The sequence below is a fragment of the Dryobates pubescens genome, chromosome 7 (genome assembly GCF_014839835.1).
Source record: "Dryobates pubescens isolate bDryPub1 chromosome 7, bDryPub1.pri, whole genome shotgun sequence".
Lineage (NCBI taxonomy): Eukaryota > Metazoa > Chordata > Aves > Piciformes > Picidae > Dryobates > Dryobates pubescens.
The window spans coordinates 3,313,664-3,329,705 of NC_071618.1; positions in this window are offsets into that span (position 1 = coordinate 3,313,664).

Genomic DNA, 16,042 nt, shown 5'->3' on the forward strand with positions numbered 1-16,042 from the left:
CATGGCCCCTTGCCATAAAAAGGGTCCTAAACAGCCAATCACAACTTAAAGGCATATTATTGTGCCTCAAACACATTTATTCACAGTACCTTTCACAAGTTATTGGCCATTTTCTTTCCCAGAATTAAGGATTATTGAAGCTTGCGCAGCAAGAACTTTGTTCTTCATAACTCATCCTCTTGCTTATGCAATGAAGCATTATAATGTGCAAATAGTTGCTTCAGAGGACTTATGATTTCATCAGCTTTACAAAGATGAGGACAAAGACAAGTCAAGAAGGAAAACAATTACAACATAATAAGAAGGTAAATCAACTTATATTTGCTGTAAGTAGGTTGATGGGAAATATCATTAATGTTCCCTTTTAGCTGTGAAGGTGCAGTGCTTCTACTAGTGTTTTCCCAATTATAACACAGTACTTTATGTGGTCTTTTCTTTGGAGTTGAAGAGCCCAGACTTTGCATAGCTAATTTCTGATCTATAGACAGATCTTACACGTTGACCAAAAAAACCCCAAACCGTCCCAACCAGACCAACAAAAAAAACCCAAAACAAATAACAATAGCCCTCCTCTCCAAAACAAAACCCCACCAAAAAAACCCAACAAAGCAAACAAACAAAAATCCAAACTAAAAATCCCCCACCAACCAACCAGACAAAAAAAGCAAACCAAACCACAAAAAAACATCAACGCCAAAAAACCCAATGCAGAGTTAATGAGAATTCCATTAATTAGAACTCTGGTGGAATCCACCACTAGAAACATGATTTGGGGGTTGAAAAACTACCCAGACCCTCTGCTAAGGTAACTGAAGTTGTGCACATCATTGTTTTGCATCCTAATTTACTAATGTAAGAGTGGGGAAGTAACGTCACCTGTGGGAGTATCCGGGATGGTAAATGAAGGGTGAAGTGAGAGATTACACTTTGGAAACTGTCCTTATCTGGTTAAAAATCATATTGGTTCTACATCAGAATATTTCTGCTAGCTTCTATCTAACAAAAGCACAAAGAATTGTATTGGTGATTGTTATGTTCCTGGGTTAACGCTAAGAGTGTTTATTAATTTCATCCCACTTACTGCTTCCTCTTTGTGAGGTCTTACATACCGGCCCTTTTAGAATGCCTGGAGATACTGCAAAAGGAAAGGAGCAAGAACTGCTAATTATTATTGGTATTGATGGAAAATTGAAATAAGCTTTAGAAGTGTTTGGGTCAAAGATTGAATTAATGAATAAGCTTTAAAGACTTTTTTTACTCTTTCTCAGTATACATATGTATACATAAACACCACCCCAAAGAGAAAGATATGAACTGAAGTCTGAACAAAACTAGCAACTTCTCTTGTTACATATATCATATGCATGATATGTATGTCTCATATCCTTGGCTTTTTTTTGTTGTCAGTTTTTTGTGTTGTTTTGTTTAAATAACCTTTATGTGGTAGGATAAGAAAGAATAATATATGATTAATTTCTATTCTGAAGTCTTGTTTGAAAGGTGTTTTATTTGCATTAGCATTCATAATTACTTAATGACAAATCAGATATGGTTCATTGCTAGTAAGTGTAGAAACATGTTGTCTGAAGGATGTAGTTTAATTAGTATACTCCTAAAAACATGTCCCTTATGACCATTGGATGTAATCATTATTTTATGTATTTAACTGTGAAATTTATGTTTACTCAGCAGGCTAGAGACTGTCTTTCTTTCTTTCTTTCCTTCTCTCTTTCTTTCTTTCCTTCTCTCTTTCTTTCTTTCCTTCTCTTTCTTTTTCTTTCTTTCTTTCTTTCTTTCTTTCTTTCTTTCTTTCTTTCTTTCTTTCTTTCTTTCTTTCTTTCTTTCTTTCTTTTTCTTTCTTTCTTTCTCTCTTTCTTTCTTTCTTGCTCTCTTTCTCTCTCTTTCTTGCTCTTTCTCTCTCTCTCTTTCTCTCTCTCTCTCTTTCTCTCTTTTTCTCTTTCTCTCTTTCTCTCTCTCTTTCTTTCTCTCTCTTTCTTGCTCTCTTTCTCTCTCTCTCTTTCTCTCTCTCTCTCTTTCTCTCTCTCTTTCTCTCTCTCTTTCTTTCTCTTTCTTTCTTTCTCTCTCTTTCTTGCTCTCTTTCTCTCTCTTTCTCTCTCTCTTTCTCTCCCTCTCTCTTTCTTTCTTTCTCTTTCTCTCTTTCTTTCTTTTTCATTCTTTCTTTCTTTCTTTCTTCCTTTCTTCCTTTCTTCCTTTCTTCCTTTCTTCCTTTCTTTCTCTTTCTTCCTTTCTTTCTCTCTTTTTTAACTCCAAAGCTATTTAAAGCAGTACATTTAGACTTTAAAGAAACACACAAAATCTCCCCAACAGCAGGTACTAAATACATTAAAAATATTAACCAACTATTATTGCACTGAAGCAGATATATATTTTTTAAAAATATAGCCAACAAAATATTGCATCCATAAAACAGAGCAGGAAGAATAAATATGCAGGAAAGCTCATTTTAATTCCTCAGTTAATAACTTGGAGGCAATGTACGTTCTCCTAGATCAATGAGACAATTTGAGCATTCTTTTATTGTTGATTAGTGAATCTGAAAATGACCTCATTTCAAGGGCATCGAGTGATTTCTCTTTCTCTGTGCTGGTATAACATGAGTGAATACTGCTAACATTTTCACTCCCAGGCTGCTGTAGAATCTGAGGATCCATCTTCCTCGGTGACAGAGAGGACAGTGATCGAGATCAAAGATCATGAGGACTTTGCAAAAAGGTCTCTAAAAATCACAGTGACCCTTCATTAATAACCTCATTTTTCTTTAAATCTCCCCCTGGAAAAGGGAGTCCTCCTTCACTGAGCATTTCCAGAGGCCTGTGGGAAACCAGTTATGAAGTCACATGTTATTCATGCTGTGTAAGGAAATTTGCCTCTCTTTCACCTACAAAGAGGCTATGACTAAAAGAGATAATAATTTTCCTCCACTCTTCTGCAATGCATATTTCTAGAATATTAATGTATTTAGGATACATGCTTTATGTTTTATGATTTTTGTATACAACTACTCATATTTTAGGATACCTACTATCTGATACATTTTCTACTTTATTATTTCTGCTCCTCCTTCTTCATCGGCTTCAGGCTAGGACTGGTGACTTAGAGATAGGTGTCTTTTGCCCCTCTAAGTACCAAACCCTTAGGTTTTAAAATATTTTTCATTTATCAGGGTTGCCTGTATTACTAGGCACAAGCATCCTAAAGGGGTTATGCACGTCTCTGTGCTTCTGTCACCCCTTCTTCTCAACCACAGCACTCTCAGTATCTGGCTTTGCAGTGCAGTGCCTCCAGTGATCTCCAGTTTATTATAACTTACCTAGAGAAAAACCTGTGTCCTGGGCAGGAGTGAGAAGCATGTGCTTTCTGCCTGAATGTCCCCTACAATTGGTATAACTCTGTGCCACCAGACTAGTTATGTGATGTGAAAAGTGGAGAAACACAGCTGGGTTTTTTTTGCATATTTTCATGAGGTGAAAAATTGATATTATGAAAAGAGCTCACGACATTACACTAAAAATTAAGTAACAAATGTGCCTACTAATCTTGGCTGGTAATGAATAGAATAATCAACTTTTGAAACAATAGTGTTGTAAACACGACAGTGTGTTTTAATACTTGATCCATGATGGTTTGGTACTGCAGGGTTTGTTGGGGGATGCTGAATGTTTTTCTTTCTCTCTCTCCAGGCAGATTCTACATCCATCTAAGTTCTCCCAAAGGACATAGATGTTCTCCCAGACTACATCAGTAGTTTGGATGAATGCAAAACTGTGTGCATTTTCTAATACCAGCAAGCAAGCAAATATGATAAATTAAATGTAAATGAAAACTAATGTAAGGCTTCCTTTAAGATCAAACCAAATGAAAACTGTAAAGCACAGTCATAATCCAAAATAAAAGATTATTTTTTTTCTTTGACTTGTTCAGGAAATGTGTCCTTTTGCTTCGCTTTTTAAGATGTGTACCTGAAATATCATGTAGCAAAATAAGGCATCTTACGCAAATCTCTACAAAGAATACTCTGCGGGGAACGACACAGGGGCATTGTCTGAAGGACACTGCCTTTTGTGATGAAGCTAGAAAGTAATATGTAAGAAAGTGCATTTTCCTAACTGAAAAACAGATTGAATAGCTGAAGCAGGGGTGTATGGATGAAGACTGAAGACTGTAGCTAGGAATGTACAGAGAGCCTGTTGAAGGGGTGGAGGGCAGGTGGTACAGATTGGCAAGATTGTTGGTGTGGGCTGTTAAAAATCTGTATGGGGAATAGTCATGAGGAAGACAAGAACTGTTGCTCACACCACAGAAAACTTTTTGAAGCAGAGGATGAAAACCATGAAGATTCAGAGAAACACTTTGCCATAAAACTTTGTGCTTTTATCTCAATAAGCAGAACATTTTCATCTTCATTCATACCCATTATTTCTCATTTATTTGTAACAAAATCCCCAAACCAAACTAAACTAAAAAAATGTTAACTTGTCTTTTGTTTTTAGGACAAAAATGAAGGGAAAAAACAGAAGGGTTCTGAAAGGCATCTAACCTTGTGTTTTTCTTTGTATTCCTACATGTTTTATTTTTCATGAAGTGGAGGAGAAGGTATCATCCCACACAACAGGAAATGTACATTGAAACTGAAATGAGTCTGTATTTCATATGAGTTTAGCAAGTCCAAATCCTTAATGACAAATCATCAACTTCCTTGACAGGGAAACTTTCCTGTTAGAACTGCAGGTTCTTAGTGTTATTTAAAGAAAAATAACATTTTGTTTTCAAATTTCTCATATGTTACTCACAACAAGGGAAATACTTTAAATACAACAACCAAAATGATTTAAACACAATAACACAGCTTTATCTCAATCATGCATGCATAGAAAGGAATGGTAAAAGAGATTTTTTTTTTAAAGAAATAAGCCCCCAATACTCTGTATTAATACTATCCTACCTGTTCAGAATTATGTAAGAGCAAGATCTATGCTTACTACTATACTTAATACAAACTGGAAAACTTCTAAGACAAATAACCAAGCCATTGAAGGCATTACATAGATCTGAGAGATTTTACCAGTATTGCTGGATACTGAATACCCTGTCCAATTGACCAGAAGCTGTCATATGATCAGTAACATTTGCAAAGGAAATCTATGTAATTACAGCCTGCATATTTTTTAGATCTTGAAAACAAGAAATCTTTCAAAACTTCGGTCAGTGGGATATTCTGCCTTGCTTCGTCACAGGTATCTGTTCTAAAGATGCTCTCCCTGAAACTAAAAATCATTCACCCCACAGAGTTTTCATGTTCTGTCAACACTGAAAAATAATACCAAGGTCAACTGCAGTACAAAGCAAATATGGCTCTTTGTTGCCAACAACGGTCTTGCTGTTGGCATGCAGTATCATGCACTTCAGGGATATAAAGGAATTGCACTTGTTCTACTGCTGTTGAAGAAAATCAGCTTATACCAATGCACAAGAATGGTTACATGAAAAGCCTGTCTAGTCTTGCTTCTGGCAGTGTCCAATAGCAGATCCAACAGAGAAACTGCATTTGCAATTTGTATTTAATGACTTTTCATGGACTTTTTCCACCATTGCTTTCCCTATGATGTTAATACCTCTTACAAGTAGCATGACACACTGTGTTTTCTTTATTTTGGCCACCTCAAGCAACTTTCCCATTTATTCATGTTGTTTCATGTCCAGCAATAAATCCAGAAAGCCAAAAATGTATGGATTTTACTGGGATCCAGCTCAAATCTAGTGTCTTTCCAAAATGTTATTGCAAATCAGGGCTTTAGATCAAAAAATAACTTGACAGGAAGGCCTTGGATAGTCATGCAGTACCTATCACAATGATATTCAGGAGCATGAACAACCTCTGGTTGTGATTACACTTTGCTTTAGTTTGTAAGAACCCTTACCAACTTGTTCTACCTAGTTCCACTGCAGATGCTATTTTTATTAACATAATAGCTTTACCTTTCTTGAAACTTTCCAAGCAGTCCTCAATTATTATTCAATAATAACATATGGTAGTCAGTTCAACAGGCTAATTATATGATGTAGAGCCTTTCAAAGTATTTCCTTTTATCACCTCTGCATTTGTTACTTGTCCTTTCACTGAATGCCCTCTGTGTCTTACTGTAGAACAGCTTAGTGAGGACTACCCACCATTTTTCTCTCTTCCACTCATTATTATATATGTCATCTCCTATTCTTTTTGCTTCACTTTAAATAATCTTAATCTTTTCAGTTTCTTTTCATATGATCACTCCCTATCCAACTAATATGTATTTTCTGCCCTTTCCCAGACCTTTCTTCTTCTACTATATCTTTCTGAAATGCAACTGAAACCTAGTGGAGTACTCACCATAAGGATGTAACCTCCATTTATAGAATGACATTATAATAATTTCTGTATTAGTATTCCATCCCCTTCTTAATATAGCCTAACATCTGAGAACCTTACCAAAAAGTGAAATGTGAAGCAATTAAATCTGACAGTTAGGCCTATGAGAAAGATATTCTTTATGTACAAAAAGTGAAAATCACTCTGAATTAAGGAACAAACAAAAGCGGATTAATAACAAGAAATATCTGCAAGGCCTTCACCACAAAAACCCACGAGCTAAATTCTGCTCTCTATTACAACCCCAATGGATACTATGAACATTAGTAACCTGCAATTATGTTGCATAAAGGCTTCTGAGTCGCATTGTAATTAACATCCTTTAGGGTGACCACAGTAATTTTAAATGTTATCATTGAATATACAAATGAAAGTGCAAGGTGTTGAATGTTCTCTAGCAATGCTGAAGCTGATGTCATTTTTATATATACTTTTTTTAACATCACATTTTGATAAGAAGGCCCCCACAGAAGTATTTATTCCTCACAGAACTGTAGCCAGCTTCAATTTGAATATTCTCCAAATAGGTTTTTTCCAGTCTTGTCTAGATTTGCTAAATATTATCAGTCATATATTTTTAAATTAAAATAACAATGATAAATACTGTCATAATTACAGAAGTAACCCTTACTTACTCTACTGAATTGGGAGGCTGCTTTGCCTCTTGTAAAAGTAAGGAAAGCCTTAAGACTGATGTAAAACTGCACCTTCTTGCAGTGCTGTGTGCTGGCAGGAGTTACCAGAAGAGTCATCACAGTGGATTTGGAGGAAAGAGGTTGTAGTCCACCTCTCTCACCTTTCCTTTCTATAAGGATTCACTATCTGGTTTGGAAACAATAGGTTTCCTTTGCACTTGTCAAATATTTAAGACAAACTCATGAAAGTACATTGTGAGCATAAGATGTGCAGCACCAGTGAGTTACATGGTTGTGGTTCTAATTTCTGAATAATGATTTCAGTGGCTGAAAATAATAAAGGCAAGAACCAAAGGCCAAAGTTTGCAACAAAGAAGGAAATTCAATGCCCCTATAAGGTTTAGCTAAACCTTTGTACTTCACCTAGCAACTGTTATGGTCCTAGGAAAAGGCCCACTTACACTTGAACATCTGACTTTTGACTCTGGCATGAGTCAATAAGCACTGTTTTCTTTTTTTTTGGTCACTTATGAGCTCCTCAGTATTCTTACAAGCATACCAATGACAGTAATATAACAAAAAATCTTATGAAAGAAAAAGATTCCAATGTCTAATGTTGCCTAAAAGGCAAAAGTCTTCACAATTTTTCCAAAAGTAACTTGAGGAGCTGTTGATTAATTTTCACTGGTGTTTTTTATATTGTTAGTTGGTGTTCTTATTTATCTTCTATTTATTTGTAACTTTCTTATGGAAACTTGTGTCTGTGAATCTCTGCTTGGTCTTCTTTGCACTTAGAAACCATTGTTATGCTGTAGTAAATAACCTGCTCCTCAGCTCAGTGTTCTGGAGCACTGAGGACTACTGTAGGTCCATGAACACCTTGCACCTTATCCCTTAACACCACAGAGAAGCTTTTAAAGGCATTTTGAATGGTGCTGTAGACATTCCTTGTCTTTTTGTTAGCCCTGGGTTTCATCCTTCTATATGTATGTGGCTCCAGAGGTCCCTTCCAACCCCTAGCATCCTGTGATCCTGTGATTTCCTTCAATATCAAAATAGAGCTGCAGGTTAACTGCTTGAAAGATCATACCGATGCTGCACACCAAATGAAGAAGTGAATATTTTATCTAATTGAAACATGAGAGTGAATTTCTCTGGTAGACAAAATACAGAGATATTTTGGCATTGGCACTGTCTAAAATTTCCAAACTTGTGAGAAGTTTCATCGAACCTATAATGTCTTCAAGCTGTCACAAAGGCCTCTCTCCTACTATTTTTCCAAATATGGAAGTTACTTGGCCAGACTAAACATTAAATTTATTTCCCAGATGGAGATGAAATAAGATTCTTATTCATGCTAAGTCCTTAAACACGTTTGCAATTTAAACATCTGAGTAGGTCATTTGAAGTAGGACATTTCACATGTAACTAGTGAAAGACTGAAGTTCGGAACTGCAAATAACTTTGATTATTCCTTTTTTTTTTCAGGTAGAATTCTTATTCACACCATGTTATGTGCTGCCATAATAAAAAAAAAAAAAGAAAAAGAAAAGAAATTAATTTTTAAACATATATATGGAAATGTTTATATTTTATTTGCTCAAAAAAATATTCCTTCAGCTTCAGATGCAGGAATGTGCCTTATAGCCTTTGAATAAAGCTGCTGACATTTTGGATTGATAACTCTTTAAATTAATGATACATTTAAATAAATAGCTAAATTGCAATGGAATTTCATGTTACATCTACATTAATAATGCCAAATGAATTAGTCATGATTAATGTTGTAAAGAATATCAAATGAATTAATAATGATTGGCCACTTATTGCAAAATGGGCAACACTTTATAATAAGTGGCAAATCATTCTTACTTCCTTTGATATTTCTTGTAATGATTTTAATCATGATGAATTCTTTTGGTATTCAGGTGCATATAATACAAGATTCTATTGGAAGTCCATTGTAATTTAACATATTCTTCCTGAAATTATTTATCTAAAGTATGTCACTGTATTTGGGTGCAGATCCAGGCTGAACTTAGGCACTTTTGGTTTTTAATATCTGGTCAAATGCAGCTGTCATGGGATATCCCTCAGAATCATGGATGCTGGTGCAGAAATGAAGAAATGAGTGAGTGAGACAGAATTAGTGAGTGCATAGGTTATTGAACAGGCCTGTTGAGAAATGTCTTTTACCAAATAAAGCTCCCAATTAAAACTCACCTAGCTGAGGCCCCTCTAAGGTTTTAGGGGTTTAAATATATATAATAATTAATAATTAATAGTAATAATTTATCTCAGTATTAAGGTCATATCTAGTATGCAATGACAGTTTTGTAATGTCAATTACCCCATCAGGAAACTCTCTTTCCTGGGCTCCCTCATCTACTTGTAAAATATTGCCACTGCTAACAGTTGATTTTGTTTCAGTTTTGTGGTCTGTGGTATTGATCATATGTTGAAAAGGCAGCACATAAGGTGAAGTAGACTTAAAGTTTTAGTTTTGATTGCACAGGGGGAAAAGGGAAAGTGTGAAAGAGGCTGTAGGTGACTGTATGCTTGACATACCCTAAGCCTGCATGCATATGCAAATGTGCTGATGTTGTTGTTTTGCAGAGAAATAACTTTCTGTAAAGATGTTTGTAGGTTTGAAAAACAACAACATGTGAGTAAAGAAAGCAAACAGTGAGATCAACATGTACCTTGAGCTGCCATATAGAAGTCAGGAATGGTTTGATGCTTGTTTTCTCGGTTGAAAGTTTTGTTTGTTTGGAGTTTGTGGGCAGGCTACACAAACTATATCTGGAGCTAGGAGCCTTTCTCTAGCCCACACACATAAACATAGTAATAGGATCCGTCATAACAAACACCAGAGCACAAACTGTGGAAACTATCACTTAAGCTTATGTATTTAAGAGAAAAGGGATAAAATTAAATTTTTATTAATGTTCTTATGGTTAGATCAACATTGTGATGTTGCTAAAAAAGCAGTCTAACAGATTCTGTTTAGACACAAATTCAAGACGCAGACATATTTTTGCCAGGGAGGTAAAACAGTCTGTGAACTGCAATGCCATGTTATGGATGGTATGTTGGATCTCATGATTACATAGTAAAAGAGGGAAGGAAAAAAAAAAAAGACAAAACCATAACCTAGTTTAGGTACTTTGAAATACACATTATTTCTGAGTTTATAAGAAAAATGGTTTACGCCAGTTATTCATGATATGAGTAGAGGTGAATATTGTCTTCATGGTGATACTTTCCAAATGGTATGTCAGAGAAATTACTTCTTACCTCATGGGAAACATTGTGCTGTACCTCTTGAGTTCTGCCTCATTCTGTTAATTAACCCTGTTCCCATCACAGCTTCCAGCTTGTGCAATGAAATTTTAAAATGTATTTCTTGAACAGTTCTGTATCTTCATGCTGTTTCAGCTTTGCACAGCCAGTGAAAATTTCATTAAGACCGGCATTCTTAGTGGACTGATATCTCAGAATCTCTACATTGTTGTCTGTTTTTCTTCTATTTAGTTTGGTCACTTGGATGAAACCAGAAATGACTATAATCTTTCTTTTCCTACTCAAGGCCTTCATCCAAACATTGGTTTGTTTCCTGGATGTAGCCATGAACTCATTAAAGAAGAAAGTGAAACTTTGATTGGATCCCTCAAACTTAACACCATATGAGGTAGAGCCTTTTGAGACTTTCTTAACCATCAAACCTATAATTTCCTTAGAGGAATTCTTATCCCTGTTTTTCATAAGGGATAAATTCCATACAAATTCTGTTATAACATCTTTGATCTACAGTCAGATGGAGGTAGCCTCTAGAACAGACTCCTTGGTACTCATGGGTGACTTCAGTCTCCCTCATATTTGTTGAAAGCCCATGATAAAGGTAGTGGAGGAACCAACAAGGAGAGGTGCACTGCTGGACCTTGTATTAACTAATAAACAAAGACTGATTTGAGACAATAAGGTCAGGAACAGCCTTGGTGACAGTGATCATGACATGGTGGAGTTTAGTAGTATACAAGGTAGAAGCAGGGCAATAAGTAGGAGTACAACAACTCTGGACTTATGCAAGGCTAACTTTGTACTCTTCAAAGATCTACTTGCAAGAATTGCATGGGCTAAGACTCTGGAGGGTAAAGGAGCCCAAGAAAATTGGTTAATTTTTAAATGCCACTTCCTCCAAGCCCAAGACAGGTGTGTTCCCTTGAGTCAAAAGTCAGGTAGATGTGCTAGGAGACCTGCATGGATGAGCAAGGAGCTTCTGAAGGAAACCTCATGAAAGAAATAAATTTATAGTTCATGGAAGAAGGAACTTGTCACTTGAGTGAACTATAGAGAAGTTGCCAGGGCATGTAGGAAGGTAATAAGGAAGGACAAAGCCCTCTTAGAACTAAAACTGGCAAAGGGAATAAAAAGAACGAGAATGGCTTCAATTGTCTCAGTAGGAAAGGGAAGAATAGGGAAAGTTTGTGCCCACTGCTGAATGAGATGGCAGCCCTGATAACTGAGGACGAAGAGAAGGCAGAGTTGCTAAATACCTTCTTTGCTTCAGTCTTTGCTCCTAAGACCAGACCCTGCATGATGGAGGGGAAGCCTGGAGGAGGGAAAACTCTCTACTAGTCAATGAAGACTGGGTTAGGGATAAGTTACACTAATTGAATATACACAAGTCCATGGGCCCTGATGAGGTGCACCTAAATGTGTTGAGAGAGCTGGCTGATATTGTCACTCTACCACTCTCCATCATTTTTGCAAAACCCTGGCAGACAGGAGAGGTGCCTGAGGACTGGAGGGTAGCCAGTATCACTCCAGTCTTCAAAAAGGGCAAAGGGCAACGGATATAAACTATGGCACAGGAAGTTCCACCTCAACATGAGGAAAAACAGGCTCCCCTGTGAGGTTGTGGAGTCTCCTTCACTGGAGACTTTCAAGACCCATCTGGATGCATTCCTGTGTGACCTGTGCTAGATTCTATGGTCCTGCTTTTTGCGGGGGACTTGGACTCAAAGATCTCCCAAGGTCCTTTCCAACCCCTAAGATCCTGTGATCCTATGATTTGGAGGATCAACATGTTTTACAGGTGAGTCAATAGGTTGTTCTTAAAATCCTCCCCCCCCAAAAAAAAAGAAAAGAAGAAGGCAAGGCAAGGGACTCTCAATACCATGCTATAATCAGGTTTGCATTTGTTGCAGCAATTCTTATTGCTGGGATTCAAGAAGTTACCCTTCAGAAAATTCTTTTTTCTTCCAAAAAACTCGTAGTCAACAGCAAAAACTTGCATGACATCATATAAAGATGGTATCAGAGTGCAATTTGTATAAGGAATTAACTGACTTACACATTTCCTAGTATCTATGTTAAATATAGATCTAAATATAGTATCTAAATTAAATATAGATTTCCTAGTGTCTGTCTTCTAAAAAAAAATATAAATTCTATAAAATTCTGTGTTGCTTCTATATAAGTGATCAAATGAAAGCACTGATTCGTTCAGTTGTTTGTTCAGTTGGGGTTTTTTAGTTTGTTTGGTGTTTTATTTTGGGGGGGGAGCTGTGTTTGTTTTTGTTTCATGAGGTTAAGAATCAGAGGTAAGAACAGATCAACAGCAAGATATATAGTATTTTTCTGTTTAATGCATAAAATAATAATTAACATGAAGAGAACTGACACTACTTCTTACAGAAATGAGATTTCCTAAAAGCAGATTATTTTTAAACAGATACTGTAATAAAAATGTACATTTTAATATATTTTACTACTTAATATCTTGGGCAATGGTACCTTCAAACACCACCGTAACGTACGTACAAAATGCATTCACAGGTTCAATTATTCAGTAGTGGGTTTTACACTGCACATATAGGGACAGCTAAGTGATTTAAGCACAGATCTAACATTTCCAATACAGCAATTCAAATTGGAAATACAGGTGCTATGATCTGTGGTTTTCCCACCAATGGGATTCTGTGGCAGTGTAGCTGAGTGCTCACAACTTGCTTCTTTGTCTGTATCACACAGTATCACAGTATCACAGTATCACAGTAACTAAGGTTGGAAGAGACCCCAAGGATCATCAAGTCCAACCTGTTCCAACAGACCTCACAACTAGATCATAGCACCAAGCGCCACGTCCAATCTCCCCTTGAACACCTCCAGGGACGGCGACTCCACCACCTCCCTGGGCAGCCCATTCCAATGACGAATGACTCGCTCAGTGAAGAACTTTTTCCTTACCTCGAGTCTAAACCTCCCCTGACACAACTTGAGACTGTGTCCCCTTGTTCTGGTGCTGGTTGCCTGGGAGAAGAGACCAACCCCCTCCTGTCTACAACCACCCTTCTGGTAGTTGTAGAGGGCAATGAGGTCGCCTCTGATCCTTCTCTTCTCCAGGCTAAACAATCCCAGCTCCCTCAGCCTCTCCTCATAGGGCTTGTGCTCAAGGCCTCTCACCAGCCTTGTTGCCCTTCTCTGGACACGTTCAAGTGTCTCAATGTCCTTCCTAAACTGAGGGGCCCAGAACTGGTATCTTCCCAAATGCTGTGGCTATAATTCAAGCAGTCCTTGGCTCAGAGAAGGCTAGGGGGCCTCTCTCTTGTGCGCTCTGTTGCTGGTCTGTAGCCTCTTCTGGGATTCAGTTCTCTTAGAGCTCTCCCCTTTCTGCCCTGGTCCAGGTGCAAGGCCTGGGTGAAGTTGTTGGTCTGCTAGAGTAGGTTCTTCAGCTGCTACTCTGGCAGCATTTGGCTCTTGTTGCTTGCTGGGTGAGAACAAGGCAAGTTGCCTGACTTCTTGGCTGGTTTAAATACTGTCCCAAGACAATTAATGCCCTTTGGTAACACAGAACCCTGATAACTGAACCTGTGGGATGGGGCATATCCAACCACGGCCAGGGGCACACACAGTTCACAGCTGTGTTACAAAGTTAATTACAAATGGTACATGTTTACCTGGACCTCAGGAAGTGTCCAGGTAAGCACATGTGCTATAGATTTGCTTTGGTCATCTGGACCCCAGGAACTGTCCAGGTAAGCACATTTGCAGGTGCCTAGCCCATTGCCTGGACTAGGGCATGTTTGGGCGTTTGACCCTTCAGGACAGATATATAAAAATATGTGCACTTGCAAGATTAAAAGGTCCCTGCAAGCTATCAGTGTGTAAAGCAGCACCTACAAACAGATCCTGTTTAAAACAGGAATCCATACTCAGATAAATTCAAAAGGATGTTTAACACCTGTAATGTATTTAATTTTGTATCTTAGCTGTTTTGTCTTCTGTCAGAAGCATGTAGTTCTTTTCTTCAGTTGTTTCTGTACTATTTATATAGACCACCACTCAATACTGGTTGTACATATTTGCTTAGCCTGATCCAGTCCAGCAAGGCAAAATCAGTCACCTCAATGACTCGATGTCTAAAGTAATGGATTTCTGTTAGAAAAAGAAATCTAGTAAACTATGACATACAGAGAGCCACATGAGTTTGGCTGCTCTTTCTAAATGAGGTCAAACTCTTTCATTCTTATAATCAAGACATTTCTATCTTTTCTTGACACTGAAGTCGTCTGCCATGATGATATTTGCTTGTCAGATACACGTTGGAACTTCCTTTGGTCAGTAATAACACATAGGTGTTCATGCAAAATTTACTTGACCCATTTCAGATTTTTACTTTAATATTAAACAAGATATACATAATCATCTTAAGTAATTGTGTTGGTTTTTTTCATTTTCTTGTTTAAAACACACTAGCACAATAAAATGTATAGCACTAATGTATATTCATTTTCTGCCTGGACAGACACTGTAGCACTTTTCAGGAATTTTGAGAGGCAAATATTTTCAGCACTTCAATATGAAGACTCAACATTACTCAGACCAAGGGGACTAGTCCATTGATTCTACTTAAGATTACATTTGTTTCTCTAAAGTTTAGGCTAAGGAAATTTATCAGAGATACTGTTGTACTTGTTCTGTCTTGATTGTTAGATTCAACATGAAAAGATTAAGGCTTTTGTTTGGTTGGTTTTTTTTAAGCTGAACATCACAGAAAAATTCTTCCCCCATCCCTAAATTTCAGAATCTAACTGAACTTTAAAAACTGAGAATTTGTTCTTTTGCATAACTTAAGCAAAAGCAGCACTCTACTTCGGTGGAACACAGGTGATTTAGAGGGGCAGCAGAATAATTTAACATGCAAATTTTAGAAAGGAAGTTCTTAAATGGAATATACCCAGAAACTCTAAAAATGTTAATAAAAGGTTCTTCACTCTAAACCACTAGTGACATTTGAGGGCAAAACCTTTTGCATTTTGATCTGCCAAGGTCGGGAAATACAGACTCCCTGCCACATATTTCTCCCATTTCTGGAAGAAGAGTCTAGGAATTGTAATGCTTTTATAGATACATCTTCTTCTTCTTCTTCTTCTTCTATCTTTTTTTTTTTTAAACTTTTTTTTTTTTTTATTTCAGTTCTTATGAGAAAAAAAATCTTTACCAATAATTCACTTTGCCTAGTACTGTGAAGCCTGCTGGTAATATCTCATTATTATTCTATAGTCTGAAAAATCTTTTTGTCTGTAAGTTTTCATATTTATTGTCCAGCTGTGATTTGGGCCATTCATTAAGAGAAGCATCTCTCTTACTTTGGCAAAAGGGTGATATACTTGCCTTATTCTGGCCCAGCTATTTATTAATGACCCCCAGACACCATTTTCCAGTTCTATGCACCACAGTATTTTAATTTGACAATACAAATTAGATCATACAAATGTCTTCAAACTATGCTTACAACTCCCAGTGACCACAATGATCATGCCCACAATACTTTGTTAGATTGTTCTTGATGACTGCCCTAGCCAGCCTCTGGACTGCTTTAATCAAGCTGCCTTTATTGCTAGAGAGGATGCTTTGTTACACAGACTCCAAAACCTTTCTGATACCTCCCCTGCATGTGATTTGTCTGCAGAAA